The sequence below is a fragment of the Narcine bancroftii genome, chromosome 2 (genome assembly GCF_036971445.1).
Source record: "Narcine bancroftii isolate sNarBan1 chromosome 2, sNarBan1.hap1, whole genome shotgun sequence".
NCBI classification, from domain to species: Eukaryota; Metazoa; Chordata; class Chondrichthyes; order Torpediniformes; family Narcinidae; genus Narcine; species Narcine bancroftii.
Window position 1 is genome coordinate 198972275 of NC_091470.1, and position 13434 is coordinate 198985708.

The following is a 13434-nucleotide window of genomic DNA, read 5'->3' on the forward strand; positions in this document are numbered from 1 at the left end:
TCCTCTTATTGATTCCCAGTAAACACAAAACCATCTGCACTCTACCTTTGAACGGCCGTGAAATGAATGTTAATAAAAAAACTGGGTGACAACTCAGCGCAAGTAATTGTGAGCTTGTGTGTCAAAAACAGACACTTCGATTAAGCCATGGTATCTCGCTGAAGACTTGAAAATTTTGACAGGTGAACTGAAGAGAGCGTTCTGGCGGGTTGCATCACTGCCTGGTATGGGGTCACCAACTCCCAGGATAGGAATAAACTCCAGAGGGTTGTTAACTCAGCCTGAGGCATCACAGGCACTAGACTTCATTCCATCGAGGACATCGACATGAGACGGTGTCTGAATAAAGCAACCACTATTCTCAAAGACCCCCCATAACCCAGGCTGTGCCCTCTTCTCTCTGCTTCCATCTGGGAAAAGGTCCAGGAGCCTGAAGACGAACACAAGGACAGCTTCTTCTCCTCCGCCGTCAGATTCCTGAACGATCAATGATCCAACTGCCTCACTTTGACTTTTCTTGCTCCATTTTTATTTATCTTGTAAGGTGGTTTCTATAAATGTTTGCCCTGTGATGCTGCCGCAAAACAACGAATTTCATTATATTAAATTCTGATTCTAATTCTGAGCTGACTGGCAACAAGAGGGAGAGTGTGGGGGATGAACAACTAAGGCTTCATGTCTGGGTATAAATACCCGGTGGCTGTTATTGTAAGGGCGAACTCTGTATCCCACCGCAGACACTCCATGCTATCAGGCTTTCATTAAGAGAGCCTCGGTGCTGGTCTGGACTAAATTTAGAACCATAGCACTGTAGAATATTACAGCACAGAAACAGGCCCTTCAGCCCTTCTAGTCTGTGCTGAGCTATTATTCTGCCTAGTGTAAGGTAAAACATCATGAGATGGGAATGTGTAGGGAGTTACCCTGTACAGGGCAGTAACAAGAAGGGGAGGTGTCCTTGTACTCCTGTTAGGTAAAACATCATGAGATGGGAATGTACAGGGCTGTAACAAGATGTAAATGCATCCTTGTACTTACAAGATAAGAGAGACATTGATGGATTGAGAGGCAGGAAGCTAGCAGGGAAAGGATAGCAACAGTTTTAGTCATTGGACAAGTAATGATATGATGATGTTCTAAGCATGTATCCAAGGGTATAAAAAATCACCATTTTGCTGATAACGGCAGAATGCATTCTCCGACTAACTTTGTTAGTCGCAAGTGTTACAATCCGGTAATAAAGAACAAAGAACCCTGATTTCGACTCAGTCTGGTGTTTGTCTCACTCATTCATGAACAAAGCAGACCTAACACTAGTCCCACTGTCCTGCACCCAGTCCAGACTCCTCCCATCCATGTCCCTGTCCAAATTCTTCTTAAATGTTAAAATTGAGCCCGCATTCACCACCTCAGCTCATTCCACACCCCCACTGCTGTCTGTGTGAAGAAGTTCCCTCTAAACCTTTCACCCTTAACCCACGTCCTCTGGTTTGTATCTCACCGACCCTCAGTGTAAAAAGCCGACCTACATTCACTCTGTCCATCCCCCTCATAATTTTAAATATCAAATCTCCTCTCATTCTTCTACGCTCCAGGGAATAGTCCTGACCTGTTTAACCTTTCCCTGAAGTCTAGCCAACATCCTAGTAAATCTTCTCTGAACTCTTTCTATCTTATTGAGATCTTTCCTGTAGTTCAGTGACCAAAACTGCACACCATCCTCCAAATCTGGCCTCACCAATGTCTTGTCCAACTTTACCATAATATCCCAACTCCTTGACTCAATAATTTGATTTATGAAGGCCAATTTGCCAAAACCACTCTTTTCAACCCTATCCACCTGAGTTACCACTTTCAGGGAATTATGTATCTGTTCTACTGCACTCCTTAGTGCCCGACCGTTCACCGTGTACATCTTGTCTTGGTTTCATATTCTTTCAGCAATATTTTTTTTAAGCATATTAATGGTAACCCAAGCATGGCCTGGTTGTGATTGGTGTTTCTGTGAACATATCCAGTAAGTCTTTGGTAATCAGCAAGGTTGTCCATTTACTGGAAGTCGCTGGGACAGATGAGACTGTCTGAGGAAGTTGGTGGGTGTTTAAATCAGGTCTGGTTCCCACACACAGTCTGACTCATCCAATCTCACTTCTGCATTTCACGAGCCAGATGCAGGAAGGCTTCAAACACCCTCTCAGCCACTCTTACAACCAGGGTTGCTTCTGTCATGAGGACAGGAGGTAGAGGAAACTTGCCCAGGCCCTCACTCTCTCAGAATCAGAATATGCTGTCACAAACAAGTCATGGAATTCGGTATTTTGAGGGAGCGTCGTAGTGCATTGGGAGCTCAGATGGGGGAGTGGCTGGGGCGTTGGGAGCTCGGATGGGCCGGCAGCTGGAGCCTAGGAAGGAGTCCACGGTCGGGGCATCAGGATTTCAGAAGTGAAGGCGACCTGGTTCTCACTTACAATCCCGCTGCCCGCAACACAGCCACACACACCACAATCACCCGATCGCGAGCTACGGCCCCAAACATTCTGCTGCCGCATGTTCAGGTCAAAGAGCCACATGCGCCCGGCGAGCCACGGTTTGGCTCTGGAATGCCCTCGCATTGGTCACGCCAAGCCTCAGCAGGTACTCCTGCAGCCTGGAATGTGCCCATCAGCAGCACTCCCCGACATCTCCGTGCACTGGAAGGCCAACGGGGTTCGGGCAGAGCAAACATCAGGCAGAACAGCCTTCTCCAGTCCACGGTGCAGAACAGTGCCAACACGTACAGACAAATGATACAGATACACAGTACCTATATTGAAATTAATATTACTGATAAATAGTAGAGCTGTGGAGAGTAACTTGAGCAGTCTCACAGCCTGTAGGAAGAAGCTCCCTCATTCTGACACATCCACACTAATTATTGAACCAACTACCCCATACAGTGTGCAGAGCAAAACTACAACTAAATCACTGAGATCTAAAAGTGCATGTTTGAGTCTCACTAACACAGCCGAGCAGTTTTCATTCTGTGCAACCTAGTCCACTGTTTTCAGTGCTCAAGGAACAGGGTCAGACATCCGACCATGACGCCCTTTGGCCTGCCTGAAAAGTGTTGGTCTTTTGGCGCATGGAGCTGCTGGTGAGAGGAGGAGGGGGTGCTGACGACAGGTGCATTCCAGGCTGCAGGGGTACATGCCGGGGACACACAGAGGCTTGGTGCGGCCAACGCAAGGGTGCTGTGGGAAAGGATCGCAGTCTAGAGTCCATCCATCACCAGGCACTGAGGGGCTGAGACCAAGAGGAAGCCCCTCAACCAACAGAGGACTGGGGGGGGGGGGTTATGACAAGGTGCTCCTGGGGTGTTAACCGTGTATTTAGAGTAAAAACACAGTACTGGATAACTCAGCAAGTCAAAGAGTGTCCTTTATGGAGCAAAGATAAGGATACAGAACCAATGTTTCGGGCTTGAGCCCTTCATCAAGGTGTGGATAAAATGTCGGCAGGCACCCGGACAAAATGCAAGGGAAGAGGGGCAAGGGGAGGAGTATGGTCCCACAGGCAAGAGGCAATAGGCGGATAAGGGAGGGAGGGCATAGCAGAGAATGGGGGGAGGGGATGGAGAGGGAAGGGGTGGAGAGCTAGAGGAAAGGAGGCAGAGGGAAGGGGGAGGGGAGGGAGAACAGGGTGTGGGTGAGCAGAAACTGGAGAAGTCGATGTTAATGCCATCTGGCTGGAAGTGTAGTCCAGGTAGTTGCGGGAGTTAGAGGGTTTGTAAAATATGTCGGTGGAAAGCTTGTCTCCCGAGACAGAGACAGAGAGATCCACGAAAGGGAGAGTGTGGTCGTAGATGGAGTCGGTGAGTTTGAGATCAGGGTGGAAGTTTGCTGCGAAGTGGATGAAGTTGATGAGCTCATTGCAGGTGTGCAGCCCCGATGTAGTCGTTGAGGGGTCTTCCCTGTGTGGACTTGTATCGTGTACCATTCACTTCCCAAAATTCCCTCTTGCCTGTCTCTCTAATTCTCCCTTTGAAAATCAGAATCAGAATTTATTGTCTGAGACGAGTCACAAAATTTGCGGCAGCGTCACAGAGCAAACATTTATATAAAGTACCTTACAGCAATGAATAAAAATTGTGCACGAAAAGTCAAAGTGAGGCCGTGTCTGTGATTCATTGATCATTCAGAACTCTGATGGCGGAGGGGAAGAAGCCGTCCTTGTGCCGCTGGGTGCTCGTCTTTAACCTCCTGAACCTTTTCTCTGATGGTAGAAGAGTGAAGAGGGCATGACCTGAGTGGTGGTGGGGTCCTTGAGGATAGAGGCTGCATTTTTAAAACACCGCCTCATGTCGATGGAGCGGAGTCTGGTGCCTGTGATGCCGCAGGCCGAGTTAACAACCCTCTGGGGTTTATTCTTGTCTGTACCAGGCAGTGATGCAACCTGCCAGAATGCTCCCCGCGGTCATCCTGTAGGAGTTTTTAAGAGTTTTCGGTGATGAACCGAATCTCCTCAGACACCTCACAAAGTCTAGCCACTGCCGAGCCTTCTTTGTGATTGTATTAACGTGGAGGCTCTACGTCAGATCCTCGGAGATGTTGACCCCCAGGAATTTGAAGTTGTTGACCCTCTCCACTACTATGCCATCGATGAAGACTGGGTCATGTTCTCCGTCTCCCTCCTTAGTTTTGCTGATGTTGAGCACAAGGTTGTTGTCATTGCACCATTCATCGAGCTGATCAATCTCCCTCCTGGACGCCTCCTCATTGCCGTCTGTGATTCTGCCGACAACTACGGTGTCATCGGCAAACTTGTAGATGGTATTGGAATCGTGCCCGGCCACACAGTCGTGGGTGTATAATGAGTAGAGCAGTGGGCTAAGCACGGACCCTTGGGGTGCGCCTGTGTTGATCAGTGAGGAGGAGACATTGCTTCCAATTCGTACCAACTGTGGACTTTGGATGAGGATCCAGTCACAGAGGGAGGTGCAGAGGCCCCAAGGTTTGGAGCCTCTTGACCAGGAAGAGCAGTGCCAGCTGCCTCAGTGCAGGGTTGCGGCCAAGTGGGGGCATCCGTAGGCATTTCCTCCCCCCCCCCAAACAAGGTGCTGGTCCCCCCCATAAGGTCGTGGCCATCACTGGACGTCAGACCCACCCCCACCCCACCCCCCGTGTCATTAGCGGCTGTCCTGACGCACGCTCCACCCGCCCCCGGTCACACCACAAGTGTGCGCAAAGTGTCGGTAGTGCCCAGTGACGCTTGATGCAATAAAAGCAATGCCCTTGCCTGCTACGTTGGAGGGGTGGGTGGTGTTAACGCTTATCAGCAGGTAGGTCTCAGCTTCCAACAGCATCCCACCACCCTCCCCCACGCTGAGCGAGTTTATTAGTGTTCCACTATGCCCCTCCTAACAAGCTAAGGCTCCCCTCTAACGTTCATTCTGATGCAGACACTGCTCAGTGACTATTGTCCAGTACCACTCACATCTGCTGTGATGAAACGCTTTGAAAGGCTGGTCACAGCCAGAATTAACATGTACCGAAGTAAAGCACTGAGGGAATAATGGGGTTGAAGGCCGAGCTGTAGTTGATGAAGAGCAGCTGTATGTACGAAATGCTGTTTTCGAGGAGATCCAGAGCTGAGTGGAGAGCCAGCGATATTGCATCTGCTGTGGAGCGGTTGTGACGATAGGAGAATTGCAGCAGGTCCAGATCTTTACTTCGGTACATGTTAATTCTGCCTTTCGAAGCCGTTGCCCAGGGGGAAATTCCACTCTCTCAGCAGGGGAGGCCTCGATCCAGTGGCGTGGGCAACAGTTGCGGCTGGAGACCTCCCTTGCTGGTCGACCAGGACCCCTCCATGCTCTTGGTCCTCCCCAATGCCTGCTTGATCCATTCATTGGTCCATTCTGCTCAATCGGCCAGGGAGGGGACCAGACTCCACGCGCTGGGACAGACAGAGCCTCCCTGCCACACAGAGGGTCGAAGACCTGGTTTAGCCCTGGTTTACTGGGATGTGGCCGCTGCTACTTGGAGCCACAGGTGAGAGCTGAGCATCAGGTGGGGACCGAAGGACGATGAGCTGCCTGAAAAGAGCATGGCAGCACCCTACCACCTCGCCACCAGAGGTGCTACCCCTCCCTAGACACCCCATACAACCAACAAAAAAGTTCAATTATACAATGTGCTGCAAGATACAAAGTAAAAGGAAAGATTTTTTTAAATTTCAAAACCCCATCGTCTAAGCAAGATTGAAAGTTGATATGCTATGATTCAAGGGATCTTGCAGAGAGACAGTAAAAGCCAAAATTCCAGAACAACACTAATTCTTAACATCATGTGATATTTGAATCCTCGAGAGTCTATCTCGCGATAAAACAAGATAATATTGTGTATGAGTAGGTGGGGTATTATCTTTCCATGTCTGGCCATCAAAAGCAAATTCGGCTTTGAATCAGTCAGTAAAAAGGTCATCATCTTGAGGTGTTCCAAAAAGAGCAATTAAAGAGTAAGGCTCCAATTTTAACTTAAGAGTTACCGATCTCCATCTTTCCAAAATTCTTCTAATCAAGAATATACATCAAAGGGAAATGAATATGTTATCGAACCATTAAAAATGACACGGTAATCAGGAAAAGTGGATGAGAATGGAAAATAACATTCAAAAATGTCTTGAGGCTCTTTGAAGAGACACGTGCTTCACTTCGGCTAGACTTCCTGAGGTGTCTGAGGAGATTCAGTTCATCACCGAAGACTCTCGAACTCTTCTACTGGTGGACCACGGAGAGTATTCTAGCCGGTTGCATTATGTCTGGTACGGAGGCGCCAACTCTCGGGACAAGAATAAACCCCAGAGGGTTGGTAACTCAGCCTGCGAAATTACGGGCACCAGACTCCGCTGTATCGAGGACATCGACATGAGGCGGTGTCTTAAAAAAGCAGCTTCTATCTTCAAAGACCCCCACCACACAGGCCATGCCATCTTCACTCTGCTACCATTGGTGGAAAAGGTCCAGGAGCCTAAAGCATTCAATGGCACTAGGACAACTTCTTCCCCTCCACCATCAGATTCCTGAACGATAATGAACCAAAGACACGGCCTTGCTTTGACTTTTCATGCATTATCTTTATTTATTGTTGTACAGTGGTTTATATGAATGCCATAAAGCAACGAATTTCATGACATGTTCATGACAATAAATTCTGATTCTGATTCTTCTGCTGTGGAAAAGGCATTTAATAAGTTGCCATAAAGGAAATTAAAGTTCACAGTGTAGGAGGTAACACTGGTGCAGACAAACAATTGGCTGGTTACCAGGAAAAAATGAGTAGGTACTGTTACGAACTAGACAACAGCAATAAAAATGAGCCCAGACAGTGTTATATTTCAAATTATTAATTAACAATAATATAACACCTTATCTAATTTAGCTACACGTATCTAAACTTATCTACTTAATGCCCAACTATGTGTGAATATACTTGTGTGTGTGTGTGTGTGTGTGTGTGTGTGTGTGTGTGTGTGTGGAATACCCCAAGGCACTACAGCCCTGGCACTATTCTCAAAGGGCAGTTCAAAATTCAGTTTCAGAAAATTGATGCAAAGAAGTTCACAAAGTAGGTGGGTGAACCCGGGGTGACAGGTTGTTTATAAACTCACAAAATCCTGGTCGAGATGCTTCAAGACATCTGCCCTCATCAGACGCATTGCAATCCAAACTCGCCTTTTATTTGTGTAGGGGGGTCGTGAAGCAAGTGATTCTCACAAAGCCTTTGGTGGGTTAGCCAAAATGCAGTATTTCTCCCCCACAATGGTCATGGAGTGGTTTTCTCATTCCCCTATGCACAGGGATACCAGACAAATGATCTATCCCTCCACGAGGCCCTTCTGCACAGCACCCCTTCAAAAGGTGCTTCATTGAGTGTCACTTCATTAAAATGGCCCCTGAGCGAGTTCAGTACTGTGTAGATCACATGGTCTCTGCACCCGCACTTCCTCTCTCCTCAGGCATATCCAATTTAGAACACGCTCTCCTCGGCCTGCCAGCTCACCGTCAAACTCCCTTCTCTTAGAGTGACTGTCCCACTCACTTGAAAATGAACTGGGAGCATGTTTTAGGGGCACCAATCTTTTTCTCTAGCTGGCAAATCGTGAAAACTGGCATGCCGCGGGGACTGGTGCTGGGTCCTTGAACTCTTATGCAATTTATAAAAAAATCCCCAGAACAAAGTCTCCACAGATATAATGGGAACATGGCTGAAGCTGCATAAGGAGGTGGAGAAGCAAAGCGGTCACATGGATAGGTTAAGGGAATGGACAGAGATCTGGCAATTGTTCGTTTTAAGCTGGAAAAATATAAGATTCAAGATTCAATTTATTATTGTAATAAAACAGTGTATTTTTCAATCTTTTAATTGGTTGTAACAGGCACAAATTACATGGGTGCATGCAGGAACACCGATAAAGTAAATTAATCTCAATTACGAATATCAAATAACAGTGAACAAGGTACGTACGAACCCTTGTTATTAAAATGGAAAAAAGGAATGAAGGAGAAAAAAACATAAAATGCTGACTAAGAATCAGCTCATTCCACACCCCCATCGCTCTCTGAGTGAAGAAGTTCCCCCTCATGTTCCCCCAAAACCAGTGATTTTCAACCTTTTTCTTCCCACTCACATCCCACTTTCAGTAATCCCTTTGCCATTGATGCTCTGTAAGGAGTTGCTTAAGGTGGGATGTGGGTGGAAAGAAAAAGTTTGAAAACCACTGTTTTAATCATCCCTCATTGACTTGTTCTGTGCACCGTTTCAGAGCTCCAAAGGAAATGGGCCAATGACGATTTTTCTCAAGCAAAATATTTCAGTAATGTTCAGGTCTAGAACAGGGATTCTCAACCTTCCCTTCCCACCCAATCTCTAAATAATCACAGAGCCCCGATGGCCGAGGGATGACTTCAAGTGGGATGTGGGTGGAAAGAAAAAGGTTGAGAACACCTGACATCAGGGCTCTGTGATCAATAAGGGAGTTCCCTCCTCACCGAGCATCCATGGTTTCGGCTCCCTGCAGCCACACAGAGGCTGGTCCGAACCATCAACGACCCGAGCTCCAGGTCCAAACCTCCAACACAGTCGGGAACCCCTTCCATGCCGTGGCGAGGGGCTCAAGCCTGAAAAGTCAGTCACCTTTGCTGCAGAGAGTCCACTGTGTGACCTGCTGAGTTCCTCCAGCATTGTGTTTTCACTTCAATTGCGGTCTCTGCCAACTTTCGTGTTTTACTTCCAAAATATAAAAGCAGAGAGGAGGAGATCATCAGTTTCAGAGATGGAGGCAGGAAGCAGCAGACGATTCAACAATGTATGTTAAAGGGGAAAAAATATTTATAATTAAAACATCATAACAGGCACAGGAAGATTTCAAGGCAATCAGATAAAGTTGATGTGTCTTTGAGATTGGTAATCACATTGATCTGACATTTGGGTATCAGTGCACGGAAACGGGGTACAGGTACAGGATGTAATTAGGACAGCGAACTCAGACATGTAGGAGGGATACTCTTCCTTTGCTAGGACCTCTAATTGGAGCAATCTGATACAATATGATCGTTGTCTGAAGAGAGCGCGCAAAATCATTGAGGACCCTTTCCACCCCGCACGCAGCATCTGTCAGCTCCTCCCATCGGGGAAAAGATACAGGAGGATCAGAGCCAGCGCCACTGGACTGAGGAACAGCTTCTACCCGCGGGCAGCGAGAACGCTGAACGACCAAAGGAACTGCTCACACTGACCATCCGAGACTCTCATATTCATGAAACAATATTTATTTGCATAGGTGAATACTTGTCCTGCATATGTATTGTCTGTCTGTGTGTGCGTTACATCTGGTTGTGTGTCAATGTGTTTTGCACCAAGGACCGGAGAACGCTGTTTCGTCAATTTGGACTTGTACAATCGGATGGCAATAAACTTGAACTTGAAGTTGACTTGAACATGGAAGAAGTTTATGGATTGGAAAAACGGGGCAAGGACAGCCAAACCAGCTTCATGTAAAAGCCGCACACGATCAACTTCAGATGTTTGAGAGCCGCAAGACTTGAAAAAAAATGTTACATACACGTTTTCACTCTTACGTGCACATTTCATTACAAAAGTTTTATGTAAATGTTAAGAAATACCATATTTGATGGCAAATAAGACCTACTTTTTTTCTCCAAAAATGGCTCAAAAACATCCCCCTGGGTCTTATATGAGATGTTGAGGTTTATCTGGTACCCAGATGCCATAGATACCTTGCCTAACCCCATAATACTGTTGTAGCGGGTTGTGCGCAAACGCGGTGAAAAGACTGAGACAACAACTGCATTGAATTCCATGCTACAGCCTTTAAGGCTGTGTCTGGCCTGCCCCTTGCGTTCTGGAGCTTGCTTCACGCTGGCGCCATCTTTGCCGCGGCTGCCCCATTGACCACACATGACAAGCAGGGCTGGTCCGCCGCCATGACTTTGTACGTCACCACACAGTAATATTATTTACTCAAACATCATCATTATTTATTACTATTACAGGTACTTCAATTAAAAGAGGAATTATTGTAAAAATTAAAGTCGGATCTTCTAAGATGAATATCTGGGTGGCAGTATCTCCGAGGATCTGTCCTGGAGCCTCCAATTCGATGCAATCACAAAGAAGGTATACTTTATGAGGTGTCTGATGCTGTTCAGTTCATCACTGAAGACTCGTAAACCTCTACAGGTGGACTGTGGGGAGCGTTCTGGCCGGTTGCATCACTGCCTGGGACGGAGGCGCCAACTCTCAGGGCAAGAATAAACTCCAGAGGGTTGTTAACTCGGCCTGCGACATCACAGGCCCCAGACTTTACTCCATCGAGGACATCGACATGAGGCGGTGTCTTAATAAAGCAGCCTCTCTCCTCAAAGACCCCACCACCACCCAGGCCGTGTCCTTTTCACTCTGCTACAATCAGGGAAAAAATCCAGGTGCCTAAAGACAATGACACAAGAACAACTTCTTCTCCTCTGCCATCAGATTCCTGAATGATCAATGAACCACAGACGCTGCCTTACTCTTTGTGCACTGTTATTTTTAATTTTTATAGTAATGTCATAAGATGGTTATAATATGAATGTTTGCCCTGTAATGGTGCCGCAAAACTTGTTCATGACAATAAATCCTGATTCTGAATATAAAGTTAAAAACACAAAATGCTGGAGGAACTCAGCAGGTCAAACAGTGACCTTTATGTAGCCAAGGTAAAAATACAGAACCAACATTTCAGGCTTGAGCCCTTCACCAAAGTATATTTTGTAAAAAGTACCTGACGTGTGGTGTTGGGGTCCTGATGGAGGGGTCGATAGGAGGAAGTGTCTGAGACCTGTCGATTGGCCTCGGCAAGGTGAAGGTCAGTGCACCAGACCACAACTTACACCACCCAAGTCCGAAACGTCGGGTGATGTATCTTTACCTTGGCTACATAAAGGATGCTGTTTGACCCAGCTGAGGTTCTCCAGCATTTTGGGTCTTTACTTCAACTCCAATGTCCACAGATTTTCATGATTTACTTCTGATTCTCAATATCTTCGTTTGGCATTACCGCCATCTATTGCCATGCACCGAAAACTCCTCGTCGTGTTTACGAGCCACTGCCATTTTCTGTATTTGGTGTTTATCACAATTAAGAGCATCAGTGCGACGAGTATTATCAAAACAACAACGGAAATATGGAAGGTTTTACCCTCAAGATGGCCACAGGGGGAGAGTCCTCAAGCTGTACTATTGGATACAAAGCTAAACGTGGTAAACCATGGTAATCGAGCAGGGCATGCTCAGCATCAAGGGCGGGTACTGTCCCCCCCCAAACGAGGTGCTGTGCCATCGCCGGCAGACCCGCCCCCACCCCCTCCCGCCTCACTAGCGTCCAGCTTGACGCCTTCTCGCGGCTCTCCACCCGCCCCTGGTACCACGTCACAAGCATGCGCCAAGTGTCAGTAGTGTCTAGTGATGCAATGACGTCGTTTCCTACGTCGGAGGGGTGGGTGGTGTAAACATTCGTCGGCAGGTGGGTCCCGACATCCAACGGCACCCCCCTCCCCCACTGATCTAGTTTATGAGCGTTGCACTATGCCCCCTCCCCCACTGGTTCTGGCGCCAACCCTGCATGAGGATGGAAAAGCAGGAACAATAGTGAAAAACGACTAAAAAATGGTGTTACTATTAAAAAAACTTTTCCTGATGTCCCAGTCGTATGTTTAGTCCAAGTTTTTTCTGCTTTACTATAGCTGCATATTTCAATATCGTTAAATGCTTACCTGTAAATACACTAAAAAAATTCCTCGCTGAAATAGAGTCTTATATGTCCGTGGGTCAGAACAATAGTTATTCATGTATGTAGTTTTTAAAATGCTCATTTGCAATAGTTCCAATCATCAAAAAGTAATCTACACCTGTATTAGTCAAACTTAGTGTTAAAATTCAGGGTCAATTATTACACACGCACTACTTTTGACCGTTGTAAGTTCCTGCGCCGTTCAGGGCATCAGGAGCTCAAGTGGGCGGGTGTTGGGTGGTAAGTTGGAGGCGTCAGGAGCTCGGATGGGCGGGCAGCTGGGGCCTAATCAAGAAGCAGTGGTCGGGGCGTCGGGAACTCAGATGGGCAGGCAGCTGGGGCCTAGCCGAGAATCAGTGGTCAGGGCGTCGGGATTTGGAATGGGCGAGCAGCTGGGACCTAGCCAAGAATCAGTGGTCAGGGCGTCGGGAGTTGGAATGGGCAGGCAGCTGGGGCCTAGCTGAGAATCAGCAGTCAGGGCGTCAGGAGCTCAGATGGGCGAGCAGCTGGGGCCTAGCCGAGAATCAGTGGTCAGGGCATCGGGATTTGGAATGGGCGAGCAGCTGGGACCTAGCCAAGAATCAGTGGTCAGGGCATCGGGATTTGGAATGGGCGAGCAGCTGGGACCTAGCCAAGAATCAGTGGTCAGGGCATCGGGAGTTGGAATGGGCGAGCAGCTGGGACCTAGCCAAGAATCAGTGGTCAGGGCATCGGGATTTGGAATGGGCGAGCAGCTGGGACCTAGCCAAGAATCAGTGGTCAGGGCGTCGGGAGTTGGAATGGGCGAGCAGCTGGGGCCTAGCTGAGAATCAGCAGTCAGGGCATTGGGAGCTCAGATGGGCGAGCAGCTGGGGCCTAGCCGAGAATCAGTGGTCAGGGCATCGGGATTTGGAATGGGCGAGCAGCTGGGACCTAGCCAAGAATCAGTGGTCAGGGCGTCGGGAGTTGGAATGGGCAGGCATCTGGGGCCTAGCTGAGAATCAGCAGTCAGGGCGTCAGGAGCTCAGATGGGCGAGCAGCTGGGGCCTAGCCGAGAATCAGTGGTCAGGGCATCGGGAGTTGGAATGGGCGAGCAGCTGGGGCCTAGCTGAGAATCAGCAGTCA